Source organism: Sapajus apella, unplaced genomic scaffold (assembly GCF_009761245.1).
Source record: "Sapajus apella isolate SASKATOON/1434 unplaced genomic scaffold, GSC_monkey_1.0 scaffold41, whole genome shotgun sequence".
In the NCBI taxonomy this organism is placed as follows: Eukaryota; Metazoa; Chordata; class Mammalia; order Primates; family Cebidae; genus Sapajus; species Sapajus apella.
In genome coordinates this window covers 5,037,577-5,057,590 of record NW_022436981.1, presented here as the reverse complement: position 1 = coordinate 5,057,590, position 20,014 = coordinate 5,037,577, and the positions used below count along the sequence as shown (strand labels likewise).

Here is a 20,014-nt window from a genome sequence, read left to right as displayed (position 1 = left end):
CAGTGTGATTTGCTGCCTTCCTCCCCATCACCTACATCTGGCATTTCTCCCCTTGCTATCTCTCCCCAGCTCCCCACCCCCCACCGTCCCTCCCCTATTTCCCCCCAACTGACCCCAGTTAAGGACCTCTGTGTATGACCAACATTGAAACCGCAAAGTCTGAAGGTTAATGCTCTAGAATCTACAGGTGATAGAGGTGCAGGAGTGTTCAAGCCCCAGCCAGCCCCTACCCCAGGCAGGAAGGCCTTGGACATGGGGCAGCTCTGGGGTCCATCCTGACCAACTCAACCTCTCTGAGGCTGATTTTCCTCATCTGTAAAATGGGGATGAGGAGAGAATGCAGTGTTGTGAAGCTTGAGCAGGACCTGACACACTGGGCCTGGTGTAGTGTAAATGGTAGGAACCATAAGGATTGCTTCTGGTGCAAGGCAAGGTCTCCAATTTTGAGATAGGTAGCACTGGGAACTGCTGCCGATGCTCTGCTTTCTGGGCTGAAGCCATTCATTTTGCATTCCTGATTAGGGAAAGGGTCACCTCCTTCCGGAGGACTGCTTTACCCCAACCCCCAGCAAGGCTTCCTGCTTCCTTCCTTCAGGGTCAAGTGGAGTCAAAGCTTGTTTTCCTTCTCACTCCAGGTCAGCACCACACATCACACTCTTATTTTTTCAGGTGGCTCTGGGCGCTTTGAACTGCACTGACAGAGATCCTTGCAGCCCTTCCTTCCTCTGGGTTAGGGAGATGCTTCCAGATGGAGTTGAACTCAGGAGCAGGTGAGGGACTTGGGGAAAAGGAGAAAGGCGAGATTAGCTTCCCCTGGAGAAGACGGGAAATGCCTTAAAAAGTCAGATTCATGTGGCCTTCCTTTAATGTTAGCTTTCTCTCCACTTTTATTTGGTAGTGGCAAGTTCTTCCTCTACCCTCTTTGGGTCTGTACCCCTAAAAGTACTGCTCTGAGATAAAATAGATGAGGTTAATAAGGAGAGAATGGGGCACCTCTAAATGAAGGTCTCCTGTGCTTGCATGAAGAGCTCACAAGACACACTCTAGAATCTGTGACACCAAGGTGGAGTGGTAGGGGGTTCCCTCAAGTGCACGCAATAAGATGATGCTTTGTCTGTAGAGAATTTGAAATCAACAATAAAACTGACTAAAGCACTTTTTTATCTATTTGGGCTCTGGGGTACATGTGCACGTCCTGCATCCTGCAGGACTGTTGCACAGGTACATACATGCCAGGGTGGTTTGGTGTCTCCATCCCCCGGACCCCCATTACCTACATCAGGCATTTCTCCCTATGTTATCCCTCCCCCTCCTCTCCAACCCCCCTCTACTGTCCTCCCTTCCCCCTCCACCCCTCCACCTAGCCCTGTGAGGGTTGTTCCCTTCCCTGTGCCCAAGTGTTCTCATTGTTCATCACCCGCCTATGAGTGAAAACATGCGGAGTTTGGTTTTCTGTTCTTATGTCCGTTTGCTGAGAATGATGATTTCTAGGTTCATCCATGTCTCTATAAAGGACATGAACTCATTGTTTTTTATGGCTACATAGTATTCCATGCATTTTTTATCATTATCACCATATGATCGTGATCCCAAACAATGTCATTGGTTAAATATTTTTCCTAAAAATATCTATTGAAGGTCTAAGTTCTAAACAATTGCCATCATCACTGGTGAGTTTCAGTAATATAAGTTGCTAATTAATGTACTTTGATTACATATCTTTTAATAAATAGTGTTCTACAGAGAAGGTAATTCAGAAAACTCTCCTTTATATAGCAGCTCCTGACACAGAGGAACTCAGCTGTACATGTTTGTTCCAACAGTAAATTCCTAAGGGTTTGGGACTGTCTGAGTTTGCCTGCAGTCTCCCCAGCCTCTGTAGAATGACATATCCTTGCATTTGAACAGTAGATTAAAAACACGTAATATTGGCATGGTGGTTGTAAAGAAACTAAATAGGAGTATTCTGTCATTCTATGGGACCCTATAGAGTTTTGATTTGTGTTTAAAATTTAAAACGGTGAAGAAGAGTGCAAACTTCAAGGCATACTATTATTATTTGGCATGTACAAATTTTAGTTCACACTGAAACATTTTACTGAATTTTAGTAATAGCATAAAGTAGAATATTTTCTTTTTTAGTCAATTGCTTTAAATGGGAAGAATTAGTCGAGAAAAATAAGGATTATTGCTAAAAAATAATATTCTCATATAAAGGAGGGGAAAATTAATAAAAGATCTGGTCCAAGTGTCAACTCTGCTAGATATCCCCATGGTCCAGATTTGTGTGCTGGCTGCTTTTTAATTTTTTTTTTTTTTTTAAGACGGAGTTTTGCTCTTGTTGCCCGGGCTGGAGTGCAATGGCACAATCTCAGCTCACCACAATGTCTGCCTCCTGGGTTCAAGCAATTCTTCTGTCTCAGCCTCCCAAGTAGCTGGGATTACAGGCATGTGCCACCACACCCAGCTAATTTTGTAGTTTTAGTAGAGACAGGGTTTCTCCATATTGGTCAGGATCATCTTGAACTTCCAACCTCAGGTGATCTGCCCATGTTGGCTTCCCAAAGTGCTGGCATTACAAGCGTGAGCCATGCACCTGGCCAACTGCTTTCTAATTTTATGCAGAGAAGTGTGAGTGTGTATGTGGCATAGTGTGTGTGTGTGTGTATGTGTGGGGGGTGTGTGTGTGTGTGTGTGTGTGTGTGTGTGTGTGTATGAGAGATTAGAGGACTCAGGTGCCTCAGGGAAAATAGGTCACTCATAAGATTGCCCATATTTAGTAAGAGCCCGGGAGGTTCAAATGAAGAGTCCTAGGCAAGGGTATGCTGTAAGTATGTGCACATACTGCTGGGTAAAACACAAAGCTTAGATCTCAATGGCTTTCAACAAAACGGAAAATTGAACAATTTGAGGAATTCTGGAAGAAACTAAAAATACATGTGGTTTTCCCTCCCTTAATATTCTAGGTCAGATGAGGCAAACCCAAGGGATATGAGCCTGGAATAATCATGCAATTGTTGATATGTAGCTGTGTTTTGTGTACTGTGCTTCAGATCCAAAAATAGTTTAGTGGTCCTGTGAGGCAGACTCTGATAAATAGAAGGTGACGTAGTTATGAAAGGTCTTGAACCTGGAAACATGGACCCCTCCTTGTGCTGAGATGGGCCATGGGAGTTGTGGAGGGCTTGGCAATTTCCATGAGTCCCAGTAACAATCTGTACAATGCTAAACCATTTCAAATTGCAGTAGCAGCCACTGTGAACAGCTTTCTCTTTAATCTCTTACCCTTTTTATTCCTTAAAAAAAGTCAGAAAGCTCAGGCTAGAATACAGGGCAACTCACCTTCAGTAGTGGCAACCTGACCACCACGCCAACCAGAAGGCCACTCCGTCTCTCAGGATTTGCACTTGTGGTATGAGATGGAACAGAACAGTGAATAAAGAGGGTACCAAAGCAATGACATGTCCGCGACTTGGACCTGGGGAGACAGATAATTCAGTGGATTTAGGGGCAAGCTACTTGAAGTGAACAGCTAATGCTTTTCTCCAATATTAAAACAAGCAAGTTGTTTTGAACAGGAGTTACTTTACTGAGCGTTATGTGTAGGAATCTGGAAATTATTCATTCTTGTATTTTATTTAAAAATGATTCACTATAAGTAACATAAAAAGCGGTGCTCTCGGTGCTCTCGGGTACCAAGACCTTCCTAACTATCAAGTTGATACTTAGTTCCCCTAAACTCACTCACGAGCTCTGTCATTTTGCAGCATTCCACTTCTCTATGCTTTTAAGAGGCACAGTCTTCCTTCTCCCCAGGGAGCTGAACTTCAGAAAGTTTGATTAATTTTCATATATGCTGCGTTTTCTATTCCCATCACTGCTGCCTCCAACTTTGTGCTTCTCCTCAGTGAGCTTATTTTTGGCCCATTTTTGGCATTGAATTTCAGAACCATTGTTTTTCATAGACACTGGCGTCGGCCAGTCTTTTTTCAGATTTCTTTCTCAAGCAAACGTTGTCATTGTACATGACATATTATGTATTCTTGAAAGGGCATTTTAAAATGAATACATCATCCCACAGAGGAATTAAGGGAAGTCTTAGTAAAGGGACATGACTATTAGCCATGAAACAGGAGACCAGGAGCAGTGACTCTGTAGGGAGGTGGGACGCATGCTTGAGGGTGGTAATTTTCACCACACAATGACTCTTCTGTGGCTGACCAGGAGGTGTTGCTGACCTAGCAATGTCACCCTTCTATTGAAGGTCTTATAAGTTATTGAGCATCTGTTATGTACTGGGAATTTCTAGCCCTTCCTCAGGAATTACTTTCACTGTGGCTATGGCCATGTGGAGACTGTGGGAGCTCCCTGAGAGCAGCTGTGATGCGGCAGTAGAGAGGAATGATTGATTTGACTGACTTTGAGGTTGGAGAAGAAGGGTAAAGAGAGGAGATGAAATCTTTAGTTAAGAGCTGTGAAGGGGGACAAAAATCTGTTGCAGTAAATGAGGGGAAAGAGAAAGACGTAATATCAAAGAGATACTCTATGTTTGTGTGCTGGTGATGCTGAGGAAGTAAGAGGGGATAGAGCCCAGAGTCCAGTGGAAGAAGGAGCAGGACTTATCATTCTCTTAAACTGGAAAGAAGGCCAGAATGGGTAGTACAGGTGCAAGAAGATTAAAAGTTTGTATGTAGGAAGATGAATGTTTATTATTTTTTTAAAACAGCATCTCTCTCTGTGGCCCAGGATGGGGTGCAGTGGTGTGATCACAACTCACTGCAGCCTCGACTTCTCAGGCTTAAGTGATCCTCCCACTTCAGCCTCCCTGGTAGCTGGGACTCTAGGTGTGCACCACCATGTCCAGCTAATTTTTGTACTATTTTGTAGAGATAGGGGTCCCACCATGTTGCCCAGGCTGGTTTCAAATTCCTGGACTCAAGGGATCTGCCTGCCTCAGCCTCCCAAAGTACTGGGATTACAGGCGTGAGCTGCCACACTAGCCAAATGTTTCACTTAATTGACTGTTTTTTCAATGAAATGAGGCAAGGATACTGCTAAGAGTGAGGAGAGAAGAGAAGGTGTGAAATGGTCCTTTTGGAGAGAGAAAATGAACATAAATAATAGGCTTACCAGGTTATGTGGCTGTAACAATTCCACTGATGATTAGCAGAATGATTTTACTATACAAGCTGCCTGCCAGCCTGTAAAGAACTGCTCTCTGAAACACCATCCCCACGTCACTTCCCACTCTTTTACCCTCATTGTCCTCCTGTTATCTTTACCATGATCCATGTTAAATCTTTAACTGCTGGCTTGAATTAATTCACACTAATCTGGAACTCACTGGAAATGGAAATGAATAATACATAAACATTTCAAAGACATTTGGGTCAGAATAGGGGCAGTCTCCTTACTTAAAGCAATTTGTCTCTAACAGTGTAATTTTAGGAACTAGGTACAGGTAAACATAAGTTTTTCTGTTGCCTCCCAAATTCTGCTACAGAAGTGACAGTTTATACTTCTGATGTCACCTGGCATCTTATTTTTCAGACTACTATTGTGCCAATCGTTACACTTTCACTTAAAAGCTGTATCCTAATATGTTAAAAAGAACCACTTAACATTCTTCCATGAAAGAATGTAAGCCCTGGAGGCTGGGCATTGTGGTTGGCTCATGCCTGTAATCCCAGCACTTTGGAAGGCCATGGAGGGCGAATCACCTGAGGTCCGGAGTTTGAGACCAGCTGGCCAACATGGTGAAACCCCATCTCTACTAAAAATACAAAAATTACCTGGGTGTGGTGGCTGGCGCCTGCAATCCCAGCTACTTGGGAGGCTGAGACAGGAGAATTGCTTGAACCCGGGAAGTGGAGGTTTCAGTGAGCTGAGATCACGCTACTGCAGTCCAGCCTGGGCAACAAAAGGGAAACCCTATGTCAGGAATAATAATAATAATAAAATAAAAAAGAAAAAGAAGAATGTAGTCCCTGGAAATATTGAGCTAGTTTATTTAGGTGTCATTTCTTGCTCTAATTAAATCATGAACCAAACATCATAAGGAAAAGACTGCAAGTTTAACATTGCCTCATTCTCTGCCCAGAATTCACTACTTCATCTTAGGCGTTAGGTATATGGATAACATCCACCTGGACCTGTGAAATTGTCCCAATTTAGAGGTAAGAGAACAGGGTACCTTAATAGTCTTCCTTGGGAGGAAACTGTCTGTAGAAAAATACCCTGATAAGCACCAGAAAGCAATTGCGACTCCGAGACCTCTAAGAGAGCAGAGGGTCTCATACGTAAAGGGAGGAGTGGAATGTGTTTGTTACCCCCATAGAAAGAGGAGCCAACAGGAAGAGAGTGGAAACTACAGGGAAGAAGGGAAGAGAGGTCAGCGAGATGGTGGGAAGCTGGCACTAGACAAGATGGGATCTTGATAGAATGGTAACTTTGTTATTTTTCTTGTTGTAAATATGACTTTAGCTGCTCCTTTGCCCCCAAACTTTACATTCACATTTACTGGGTGTGTGTTTAGTGAAGTTCAAAAAAAGAGGCTGTTTTTCTTTTATACCACCCTTGAGCAACACAGACACAACGTACTAGGAGTGTGACAGTTCTATGGTTTGAGCTGGCCAGGAGAATATAAACATCCTCAGGAATTCCCAGGTATACTGAGGAGGGCTCTGAACTTCCACAAGCTGGGGTAAAGCAATTTTATCTAGAATTTTGACAGACCAGGATTCACAGCCAGCATTTGGGTTATGTGCTTCATTCTGGGACCCAATCTGACGTGGGTTCTTCTGTCCCCTCACGTGTTCCTGTGGTTGTCACCCCACTTTTCAGTATCTCCCTGGTTAGAGTCAGTAAGAATCAAATCGAAGCATTTTAGCCAGTGTAGCCTGTGCTTCTGTCTCAGGAGGGAAATACAGCTATTCAGCATGACATGAGCTTAATTCTAGCCTGGGGAGTGGAGAAACTTTCGCAATAAAGTTTGTTGACTTGTTGATGACGAAGCTTTGTTTATGGGTGTTGTCTGAGAAGGCCTTTACCACCTGTTATGTTGCCGTTCTGAGTACTGTATGAAAGCTGGGACCTAGGTAAGTGGGTGGGGACTTGAGGGTTCAGGATGGAAAAGAGACTGTTTTCACTGGTGCTGGCCTACTTCTGCGATAATGATGCTAACAAGGAAATTCTGTTGCTGACTTGCACCGGAAGTGTTATCTGTGTTTAAGACATGAAGACGGGATAAATGCTGACAGATTTTTTATTATTCTCGTCAGTACGGAGGTATAACAGGACTTTACCTCTGTGTGTACTTATTCTGCTTTGAAGCGTTATTTTTTCCTACCAGAAAACTGGGGATAGGAATGCATGTTTTGATGGAGGCTGGGGGTCACCAGACATAAGGAAACAGCTCTGCATGCAGAGACAGAATATCTAACTTCCAAGTCTAGCTCTGACACTAATGCTGCTTGTGACCTTGGGTACGCCTTTCAACTTTAATATGAGAGAGTTAGAACAAAGGATCACTAGCCCCCTGCCCTTTGCTTTAACATTATTCAATTCTGATTTTCTCGTGTCATGGATGGTTCTTCAGCACATATTTATCTAGTGGTTTTGGCATTGTGGCTGTTCACTAATAGCCTTGAAAAATTATGAGGAAATTATTTCTATAATCAGAGGCAAAAATGAAGGAAACTTTCTTGGGAGTCAAAGGAAATGTCAAAGCACTGAAAATAGCATAGAGTGATGGAATTTGGATGGGAGGTGGTGTTGTGAAGACAGGGTTTTGCAGTCCCAAACCAGGACTCTGCCTGATGTTTGCAGATCAGCCTCGCTGTTACTGTAGTACATGGTATCCACCAGTGCAGAGTGCCTGAACCCAGGATGCATGGTAAAGAAGCAGAGGTTAAAATAGGAGCGGTTTCCCAGTGTGCATGGACAAAAGGACATGTGTACACTGAGAGAAAAAGTGTAGCTTCCTTCTAAATACATTTCCTCCTAGGCCAAGACAAGAAGGAAAGCCATGTCCTCAGACAACTGCTCTTCTCCATGGGACTAGATTGGAAAGGACTGAAGGAAGAAGAGTCAGTGACAACTTTAGTCAATGACTCTGATATGTACATCACATCTGAGTTGACATAGGTCATGCCATGGGCATCAGAAATGACCTCCTGCTACATAAACGGCACGTCAGCTCTAAGAACTGAAAGTGGAATGTGAAGGCTGTGGTTGACTCACAGGCCATTGGCAGTCAGTATTCCCCAAGAACAGATTAATAAGGGTCAAGAGAGAAGTGTGGATGACACCTCAATGAGCCATACCTCAAATCTGCCCCCCGCCCCAAGATGCTATCTCTTCCTCTTCAAGGAAAAGGCAGAGAGGGTAGTTCTAGCAGTAGAGTTCAGAAAAAGGTTCCACTTGGATGGTGATTTGGATTTCTGGCAGAAGCTGGGGCCATTACTGCAGGCATAAGAAGTGCTGGAAGGGAGCTGTCAGTTGTGTCCAGTTGGCTCAAAAGATGGGAGCTTTGCAATCTTCCACAGTAAAATAACATCAATGTCTGCGAGACGCATCCACAAAGAAGGTGTAATAACACGGTCTATTGGTAGAATGGGTGCAGTAGCAGTAAGTGAAAATAAAATCTGAGTGGCTGCAGCTAAGCACAAATATGACCAATTCCATTAGCGGAGGCTCTGCCAAAATATACACAAGTGAGATAAGAATAAGACCATTTGTATACTATAAAACTGCCCAATTATTTGCCGGTTCCTTCCTTGCATAAGGACAGGTCAGGGCCAAAGGAGAATTTTCCTGACCTCAATATAGAAATACCAAAAGACAGCTGACCTGAGGTCAAAAGGGTTACCAACATCTGGTTATGGATTAAAAAAATAAAAGAATATTAAAAAAGCAGAGCCTACCCTGCCAAGATGTGGAGGTAGGAGAATTTCACAAGTTGAACTATTACATACTTTAGCTATGCTGTCCGGGGCTGTGGCATTAATAACTTTGCTTGTGCATTACACTTTCAGATACTCCTTTGCAATGAATCTGTTAAACAGGCATCTCTTCCTTTCCCTTGGGAAGCTTACCTTCTTCTTCTTCTTCTTCTTTTTTTTTTTGGAGACAGTTTTGCTCTTATAGCTCAGGTTGGAGTGCAATGGCATGATCTTGGCCCACTGAAACCTCTGCCTCCCAGGTTCAACTGATTCTCCTGCCTCAGCCTCCCAAGTAGCTGGGATTACAGGCATCTTCCACCATGCCCTGCTAATTTTAGCATAGAGAAGGGGTTTCACCATGTTGGCCAGGCTGGTTTTGAACTCCTGACCTCAGGTGATCCACCCACCTCAGCCTGCCAAAATGCTGGGATTACAGGCATGAGCCACTGCACCGGACTTGGGAGCTTAACTTCTAGTGTGGGGATGGAAGGTGGAGACATTCAGCAAACTTCAAAAGTGCATTATAATGTACCAGAGATGTCATATGATACGGACAACTAGAGCAAGTAGAGAGGATGTGGAGAGAAGAAATGTAAGATATGGCTGTCAACGAAGGCCTCACTAAGAAAGCAGTGTTTGAGCAAAAGTGAGAATGAGGTGATGGAGTGAGTCTTGAGGAAATCTGTGTAAAGAGCATCCCCGGGAGGCAGAGAGAACAAATATGAAGACCCTGAAATGCAAGTCTGCCTGGTCCACAAGGAGGCCAGTGTGCCTGGAGCAACATGAGTGATGGGAGAGAAGGTGGTGCAGATCATGTGGGGCTCACCTGCTGTGGAAAGGACTTGTGCTCTGACTGCAGGCGATGAGTTGAGCACAGATGGATTTTATATGACTTGTATTTTATAAGGACCATTCTAGCTACAGTCTTCAGAACAGACTATAAAGGGGTAAGAGGAGATGCACAGAGACAGGTTGGAGACTGGTAATTATCCAGTCAAGGTATAGTGATGTCTTGGATGAGAATGATAGCAGCAGAAGAGGTAAGAAGTGCCAGATTATACAAGTATTTTGAGATGTGATGACAAATTAAATGTAAAGTGTGCAAGGGAAGACTCAAGGATGACTCTTAGGGTTTTGGTTGGGTAACCGGAAGGATGGAAATGCCCTTTGCTAAAATGGAAGAGACTGATGGTATAGCTAGTTTGGGAGGGAAGATCAGGAGTTTGGTTTGGGACATGTTCTGTTTGAGGGCCTATTGAACAACTGCGTGGAGTTATCAAGTAGGCAGTTGGATATATGGGTCAGGAATTCAGGTGAGAGGTCTGTGATAGAGATAGACATTTGGAAGTCGTCAGCAAAACTAGTAGAGATTACCTGGGAAATAATTGTCAATAGACAAGGGTTTCAAAGACTGAGCTATGAGACACTCTTATGTTAAAAGGAGGAACCAGCAATGGAAAATGAGATGGAAAGTTTAATTTTGCTTGCTTTTATTGATAAGCCACTATATACCAGCACTGAAATAGGAATGGGCATAACACAAATCAGACTAGTGCCTGCCCTCAAGTTGCTTACAGGCAATGCATTAAATGGATTGTTTGAATACAATGTGGTAACTTTAAAAAGACATGTATCTGGCAGTGTGGGATCAGGGAAGAGAAATACTTGGTTCAGGTTGGGAGAAATAAGAGAGTCCTTGGAAGAAATAACAGCTGGAACTTAAAAAGCGACTAAACGTTACCTGTGTGAAGAAAGAAGAAAGAGCAGTGAAACAGCTTGGAACATGCTGGAAAATACATATTTATTTGGTGCTGAAATTTCTTCCTGAGAAAGTAGGAGCTTTGTCTCTGACTGTACCCTACAGCCATGAGAGACCTTCATATTAACAAACAGATAACATGACTGATGAATTCGTTACTCTGGCTACATTTGCAGTTTGGTTGAAGAGGTTTGAGTTCAGCCAGCAACATCAATGTTTTAGAATTCAGGAAAACGGCCCCTGTGACAGTCAATTTCAGGGCAGGGTCTCTCCATCCACAGTTCATTCTGGGTTGCTGCCAAAGCCATATGGTGGTTCCATTTTTTTATTTGCTTTTGTTTTCATTGTAATGTGTGTGCAGCAAGCACAGACTGTTCCTAACAACAAGCGGGGAACTGTGGGCGAGAAGAATTGCTCCTCAGGGAAGGAAAGGGACAGCCACTTTGACAACGCCCATTCCATGTTAGAGAGCCTGCTGCACCCAACAACCAAAATGCAAGCAGGAAAAAAGGCCGCATTTGCCAGGAGCTGCGTCCCTCAGCAGGCTGTTTCTTAAGTCTGGGTGTACCAATTCAAAACCAATTCTGAAACCAGACTAGAGTTGAGAATCAGTACCTAGAAGTGAAATAATAACATTTTGAAGTTCATCCTCTTTTTGCCCAAATACTCTGATCTCAAGCCTAAGTCCTGCTGGTGGTTGCTGACTTGCCCCAGGCTGACAGCACGACAAGAAGGGACAGCAGCTGGAGGGGGAGAGAGGACGAGCTTGGAGGCACTGGAGCCCAGTGCTCCAGAGAACAATGAACAGTTGCTAAACTCTTCCTCTCGAGTTTCAGCAGAGTCTATAAACTCAGCACTGTTAATATCCCACTTTCACACATAATAAAACAGAATCTCAGGGCCAGGAATAGTGGCTTACCCTGTAATACCAGCACTTTGGGAGGCTGAGGCAGGGGATCACCTGAGGTCAGGAATTTGAAACCAGCTTGACCAACATGGCAAAACCCCGTTTCTACTAAAAACACAAAAAGCTAGTCAGATGTGCTGGCGGGCACCTATAGTCCCAGCTACTTGGGAGGCTGAAGGAGGAGAATTGCTTGAACCCAGGAGGTAGAGGTTGCAGTGAGCCAGGATCATGCAACTGCACTCCAGGCTGACCACAGAGCAAGACTCCATCTCAAAACAAAACAAAACAAAACAAAATAGAACCTCAATAGCGTCAAGTAATGTGTACGTGCCCACATAAAATTGGTGGGTCTAAAGCGTCAGTTCCTATAGCCTGACTCGAGTCCTTTCTTTGATACTATGAGGATTTCTCTGAAGATACTGAGAGAATTCTGAGTATACTCTCACCTGAAGCACTCATTTCCAAAGCAGATTCCAGGCCAGGCCTCATTCATTACACTTTCTGTGGGCAGAGCTCCAGAGTAGGCAGTGGAACAGCATTCCCCATCTGTATTCTGATCTTGGGAAGGTTTCTCCTTGGGTCTTAGTTTTCTCACTTGTAAAATGAGGATCAGTGGGGTCACTTCCAGTTCAAAAATTAGCTGACTGTAATTCATCTTTAAACCTGACAACCTGAACGCAGCTTGCCAACCAGGCCTTTGCCATATATCTCCTTATCTTTAAATATCCGTGTTATCGAGTGGTATTTTAAGTACCACTAAATTGATGGTTTGATACACAAACACTCACAGAGTTTCCCTGGAAACCTAAGAGAACTGGACATGCCTCCAATGTGGCATTTTTGAGGTACAGCCCTCCCATGGGGGAGGACTAAGCAACTTCTATAGGTCTCTCCTCTTCTAAGGATTCTTTTATTCTCTGCTTTCTTGGCACTGCTAAAGACAAAGAATTCATCGAGAGTCTTAATTTTCCTTCTACTCTGAAATTACAATCTAATTTGGTGGTCATCTTTTAAAAGTTGAAACCAGGCATCTTGCACTTCCCATTAGCTCTCACCCATGTTTGGTTGGCTCTGGTTTTGCTTTTCTGATATTTTTCTCTTTGGAGAAAGGAAAGTGAGAACTAGGGGCATTGGCCAAACAAGTCTGTCCACTTGGTGGAGAGGTTTCCAGATAAGAAGGATCTGAAGGACTTCCCATGGGCGTGAGGGAAATTGCACACGCCATCCGGGGAAGAGGACCAGGAAGTCACTTTTTGTTTTTAAAATAGCAGTGCGGCTCTCAGGGATGACTCTGTGAGGCTCGGAGGATCACAGCTGGGGGAGGATCACAGCTGGGGGAGGCCCCAGTGAGGCTGAGTGTGGGAGCGGAACTGCCAGTCCTGCCTAAAAACTCGAAATGAGTCTTGCTTGGTTCTTCCTCCGCTGGGCGTGAGGCCCCCTGCCCAGGAGGCTGCGGGACAAATGGCCCTGTAGTGGAAACTGGGAAAATTTTAGGCATCTGATCAGAGTGGGAGCCAGCAGGGGGACCACAGTGCTGGACAGGTAAGACATTTCTCCTACTACGGTCTGTTGTTCTGTCTCTGCCTCCCTTTGTAGCAAGATCTCAGGGGCTCCGATGTTACTTAAGGCATCGTCCACTTAAGGTCCTCTTTCCCTGCTTTTCTTTTGCATATCTGTGACATGTACGTTAGGAAGATAAAGTATGTCCAGTCAAGAGCATTGTGCAGACTGTTGGTCTATTTGACGAGACTATGTTAAAGGAAATTGAGTATCAAGCACCTAGCTGGGATCCTTTAGGACTTTTTTTATAACAGACTTTTTTTTTTTTCCAAACAAGTTTTCTCATCCTTAAACAAGGAAATACTATGAAAACCAGTGCATTCATGAGCTACTGAGCTGCTGCTCTTGCCAAGAGGAGCCCTGGATATTCACTCAGCTCTGGGAGAGTCCTTCCAAAGGGCAAGGGGTGACCTTAGAAATGTAAAATGTAGGCTGCAGCCTCACACCCAGGACTGAGAGGAAAGGAGTTTGTAGTCAGCGTTAGGAAGGAGGTCAGTAAAAGTGCTGGGGCTTCATGGCCAGACAGACTTGTTTTGAAAGGAGGAACCCTGTGATGTGTGGCTTGCTTAAACCACATTTTCTCATACTTCAGAAAGCCAGGCCATCCCATTTCACTATAGCTTTTTTCTTCCTTTCATAAAGGGCTAATGTAGTTGTTTTTCAATGCAGTTTAGTTTTGAAACACACAAATAATACTTTAATATATTCTTGTTGTAAAAGAATATCTCTAAACAGATTGTGTGTGTGTGTGTGTGTGTGTGTGTGTACGTGTGTGTTTTGAGGCAGAGTCTTGCTCTGTCACCGAGGCTGGAGTGCAGTGGCACGATATTGGTTCACTGCAAAATTCACCTCCTGAATTCAAGCAATTCTCCTGCCTCAGTATCCTGAGTAGCTGGGACTACAGGCACCCACCACCACGCCCTGCTAATTTTTGTATTTTTAGTAGAGTTGGAGTCTTACCATGTTAGCCAGGTTGGTATTGAACTCCTGACCTCAGGTGATCCACCAGCCTCAGCCTCCCAAAATGCTGGAATTACAGGTGTGAGCCACTGCAGGCGGCCTTCTCTTAACTATTTTTCAAGCTCTGCACCCCCAATATACACTCTCTTTCTCCCTGCTCGAAGATTATTCTATCAATTTTTTTTTGTGTTACCAGTTAAAGGCTTTATTTTCTGTTCTTCTGAGTTCTTAGGATAAACTGGGGCACAGGACTACGATAAATTCTCACATTGTCAAGTTCATGTGATGATCCTAAAATCCTTCCATTCAGTGAAAGAATAAAAGGATACATGGGAAACATAAATAGCTCTTTTAACTCTTAGAAAAGTCTAAAAGAATTTTACTTATTTTTACCTTATTATTTTGTGTTGGTTTTGGCTTTCACAATTAATAATATTAATAATCTCCTAAGGATTAAATTCTAGATTTGCCAATTAGCAATTTGGGCTTTCCCCTTGAAGGCTTTCTTATTATAGAAATGAAAGAAGAGAAAATAAAATAACAGAAAATTAACTAGATGGATAATAGCCAGATTGACAGTTAAAGTGATTGACCCAGAGAAGATAGAGTGAGGGTAGGCGAGATTGTCCTTTTATTCAGTGGATAATAAATGCATTTAACAAATGGGTTCATTTTCCTTCTCTTTTAGTCTTCAGTAGAAAGGTGGCCTTCCCCTCCCCACCAACTGTTAGGAGACAAGCAAATAAAGAAAACATCACTGTGAACAAGTTGATACACCTTATGGAGAGAGGCTTTGGGAAGAAGGTATAAATAGCCAATGTCCAATCCAAAGATAATTACAAACACTTTCATTAGCTATTTTATATTTTCTTGTTCTTTCCAAGGTTTCTCCACCCCAAACTATAGGGCCATTAGGCCTTGCTGATTTTGGACATTCTGTAAAATTTGCCTGCCTTTGTCCCTTCTCCACATCCCTGGCCACTCTGATTAATCATTTTGCCCTAATGCACAGTGTTAGCCACATGACACACTTCCACCGAGGCCCTGTAGACGAGCACTGCCCACTCACTGAGTGCGGCTTCAATGACTGCAATATAGTTACCTCACTTACTGTGCTTGGGGCACTTGGGGACATTTTGGAGCAACTAAAAATATACCACATGGGTTCCCACCTCGTCTGCTTAATGAGAATAATCTGTCTCCTCTAAATATTATGCATTCAATCTCTTGTATTTATAAGCAACTCTTTTATTATCAAAAGACTTTTATGCCTCTTCTTTCACCATGTCACCGTAAAGCAGGTAACTTATTCTCATCTAATGGAATACAAAAGCAAGAGGTTCACAGGTTAATATATTTGCCTTACATGGCACAATGAATCTTTTTGAGGGACTGAGATGAGAAGAAGCCCAGATTGCTGTCTTTGCAGCCCCATTTTTTTTTCTTTTTCCTTTTTTCTTTTTTTTGAGATGGAGTTTTGCTCTTACTGCCCAGGCTGGAGTGCAATGGCACGATCTCTGCTCGTTTCAACCTCTGCCTCCTGGGTTCAAGTGATTCTCCTGCCTCAGCCTCTCGAGTAGTTGAGATTACAGGCATATGCCGCCATGCCTGGCTAATTTTGTATTTTTTAGTAGAGATGGGGTTTCTCTATGTTGATCTGGCTGGTCTCAAACTCCCAACCTCAGGTGATTCACCTGCCTCAGCCTCCCAGAGTGCTGGGATTACAGGATTACAGGATTACAGCCTCCCACCGTGCCCAGCTAAGCCCCATTTTTTTGTCGGTACTGTGAGGATAAAAATGATATGGAATAGAGAATTAATGTGATTGTCTGGATTCTGTCAGCTTTGTAGCTACTGGTAGATATTTTGCTGTAAATCTAAAGGTGAACTAAACTATTGCCTTGTCCAGATATTAGTAGGTTCTATCACCTGCTGTCCATCGGCGTCACCCTAGGAACTTAACAAAAAGAAAACAATGTCCAGACACTTTGCCAGAATAACTGAATCAGAATCTCTGAGGATAGGGCCAGGACATGGTTGGTTTCTTTGTTTGTTTGTTGATTTTAATCTCCAACGTGATGCTGTAATGCAGCTGGGGTTGAGAATCACAGAATCTTGGCTATGTGAGATACAGTGGCAAAATTGAGAAGCAGAAGCAATGCCTGTTTATGAAGCCAAGAAATTAGGGCCAAAGGTACCAGCAATAGTGCAGATCATTAGAATTCTGGCTGCTGCTGTTTATCAGAGGAACAGACACATTTGCATGTGAGAATGAAGGGGAGATTTCCGACACCTCCAACAATGGCACTGATTTTCCAGTTTAAATTGGAACAACCCCACTGACTTCACTATAGATACGTTGGCTTCCTGGGACTTGTAGATTTTACAAAGTCAGATTAAATGTTCTAGGTAAACAGGATGTGCTCTTCTAATGCCAGATGACTATCAGATCATACTTTTTACTCAAGGTCACTTTGTCATGTTGTATCCCAATCCCAAGAAAGAGAGCAAAAAAGAAATACTAATTATCCTTTGCATGAGCTGCCACTTTCTGGGTTGAACTAAATATAAATAGACAATAAGTCATGGCTGTTTTAAAATTATAACATGTTTCCCTACAGCCTTTTCCCCACTGACATTTCTGGATATAGTTCAAGTTAGTATATCTCATCAGTGCAGTGTTTGTCTTCTTGAGAGAGAGGACTACAGGGCCTGTTCAGGATTTATGTCGGTTTCCCCAGGACCTGCAAGTTTCTGCACAGAGTATGTGCTCTAAGAAGGATGGTTGAGTTAAATATACATATTAGCTAAGGGCACACTGTGATTCATAAGTTACTTACCAGCTCAGCATTTCAGATCACACAGGGTGACTCTGGTCATGATGGTTAAAATAATTGGAATCTTCCCTATTCCCTGAATGATAATCACCAATGTGAAATCTTTAAAACTACAGCCTAGTGGAATGAGCTACTCTGGAGTGACTTGCTAAGTACTGAGGAATTGCAAAGGCAGAAAAATCTTTCCTCTTAATCAGCTTAGACTCTTAATGGAAAGCAAGTTACATTCATTGAGAATTTTAACAACAAACAATATTTACCAAGTACCTCCTATGTGGCAGGAACTATACTCAGTGATTTATAAAGATAATTGTTAACCCCTTTAGTTATTCCAATAATTCAATGCCTCAGATAAAATTATAATCCCTATTTTATAGATGGGGCAATCCAGAAAAGTTAAGTAAATTGCTGAGACAAAAAGCTGGGAAATAGTGGCATGTTAGGATTCCATCTCAGGCAGTGTGACTTCAGAGTCCATATGCCTAATTACTGTGCTATGCACAAAAAACACGCCGTGCTGAAAAGTGATGCACATGGCAGGACCAGATGACTAGCTGAGCAGAGAAATGCAGTGCATGCAGTGGAAAGATATATCTTTGGGGAGGACAAGAAAAGAAGCAATATGCCAGAAAGGTCAGAATTGAGACTTTGGAGGCAAGCTTGACCACTTGCCAAGTGTGTTCATTTAGCCAATGTTCAGTGTTTCTTTAGCCAAAGCTCAGTTTCCTCATCTGTAAAATGGAGATGGTGGTAGTTCTCATCATACGGGGTGATAATGATTAAATGAGTCTAGTCATGTGTCGTGCTTAACCTAATGCCTGCCATATAGCAAGTGTCTGGCACACAGCAAGTGCTCGGTAAGTGATAGAGCAATTGTTGTTGTTACCAAATAAATAAGCAAGACGTGAAATGATGAGTAAAACTCAGAAAACAAAAATAGAGCATAGCAGTTGCCAAGAATAATGTGAGAAGAAGCTGCAAGGTAGCAATCATTCCACCAATATTTTCTGCTAATATTGATGGCAATACTTTGCAAAAGAAAGTACAATAAAAGCTGGAATCAGGTCAGTTTGTTCTTTACCCAAGTGTTATGGGAGAGAAATTGACAGAGCTCATTTTACATGAGGTCATGGTGATCATGCTTGCCTGGTGAATTAGCTTAAATATCCTTTGGGCATTTGCAAATGTTTAAAGTATTTAAATATGATACAGCCACAATTTAGGAAGAATAGTGTTCTGGGCAAATAAATTCCCTGCTGCTGTGTTGGATTATTGGTCAGGGAAGAAAGGACGGAGGAGCCCATTCAGGAGATTATTGTAACCATCTAGAGGTAAGATGATAATGTCCAAACCAATGTGGTGGCCCAAAGTGCAAGCCAGTGTGGTGAGATGACAATATCCAAACCGATGAGGGGCTCTGAGCGCATCAGCAGCAGGTAATAAGACTTAGTGCCTGGTCAAATTGCTGCTCCTACTCCTGCACTGCTTGTGTGTCTAAGGACACCTGTTAGGCCGTGAGCCTGGGAGACTGGAGAATGAAGCCAGCAGTTGGCAAATCTGGGAAGGGACAGGTTAGCAGAGAGCAGTGGAAGAGGAGACAAGTTCAGTTTTCAATGATCTGAATTTACACTGAAGTGGAAATAACATAGTTGGAAAGACATGCCTAATATCTAGCAAAGAGAGGAAATAGGTATGGAGAGGAGAGATAACTTTGGGGACAAGAAAAGAGGCAATATACCATAAAGGTTAGAGGGTGGAAACACAGTTTGGAAAATTCACAAATAAATTGATAATTGGAGCTATGGAAATGGATGAGCTCACTATGAGAAAATGTCAAGAAAGAAGAGCTGTAGACTCAGGAGAGGTATTTGGCAGGGCGCACAGTCAGGAGGTTGCAGGATGATGAGGATGGGAGGATAGAAGGAGAAATGGTATAAGCTCAGGAGCCTTGGGAACCAGGAAAGAGAATGGGGGCTCTGCAGAGGAGGAGGCCATGTACAAGTGGAGCAGGTGCCCACTGCAGGCCAGGGAGAGTGAGGACTGCAGCAAGTGTTACAGGTTTGCCTTTACCGAACACTTTTCATAATGCGGTGAGGACTAAAGCCAAACTGTCCAGAGCAAGGAAACACTGAACTAGGAAGGACTTCTCAGAGTACCTTATTTCTTGAGGTTGGAGAAGGTGGGATACAGTAATACTTTTATTTTTTCATTTGGAGTAGTGCACACATTACATGGTCAAAGTCTAACAAAATCCCTAGAGAAGGAAATGAAGATTTAGAAGAGAAGTCACCGGCCAAGGACAGCAAAGCCTTTTCTTAGAGAGAACTAATGGATGGGGGCCGAATAGGGAGGAAGGGCAGGCTAAGGTGGCCCTGCCAATTACTGTGATGTTGGAATATTTTAAGCCACGTGGCAAATAACTGCTTCCTCCACCCCCTGGCGTGCCTCCCCACCCCCTGGGGTGCCTCCCCACCTCTGCTTTAGCCGTCTATCCCCTTTCCTGGGATCCTCCACAGACTTCCCTACTATCCAGCAGTGATACTGCTAAGGTCTGGCCCAGCAGGAGACCCCCACTCCCTGCTCCTGCACAGTGGACAGATACTGTTATGATTGGCCCATTATTATTATTATTATTAAAATATTCAAGTATTATTTTAGATCTTACCTAATATGTGGTAGAACCATAGAACTCTAAGGCTTGAGAACAACCTAATATAAACAACCTAATGTAAAATGAGCTCTGCCAAATTTTCTCCCATAACACTTGGGTATAGAGCACACTGGGCTGAGTGTGGTGGCTCATGCCTGTAATCCCAGCATTTTGGGAGGCCAAGATGGTTTGATCACTTGAGGTCAAGAGTTTGAGACCAGTCTGGCCAATATGGTGAAACCCTGTCTCTACTAAAAATACAAAAATCAGCCAGCATAGTGGTGCATGTGCCTGTAGTCCAGCTGCTCGGGAGGCTGGGGCAGGAGAATCGCTTGAGCCTGGGAGGTGGAGGTTGCAGTGAGCTGAGATCACACCATTGCACTCCATCATGGGCATTGC

The 20,014-nt window shown here is 43.3% G+C and overlaps 1 protein-coding gene across 9 annotated transcripts in view; it reads left to right on the top strand.

Moving 5' to 3' along the window:
• ADGRF5 (adhesion G protein-coupled receptor F5) overlaps positions 1 to 20,014 on the top strand; it is a 98,216-nt gene that overhangs the window by 16,932 nt on the left and 61,270 nt on the right. For 2 of the 9 annotated variants that reach the window (XR_004275586.1, XR_004275587.1), the window contains exon 1: positions 12,761 to 13,150. The exons of 2 other annotated variants lie outside the window; for them this stretch is intronic. The gene's annotated coding sequence lies outside the window, so the exon portion shown is untranslated. Of the gene's footprint in view, positions 1 to 12,760; positions 13,151 to 20,014 lie in introns of those variants that run through there. 5 more of the 9 variants (XM_032299619.1, XM_032299620.1, XM_032299623.1 and 2 more) reach the window with 4 other exon arrangements.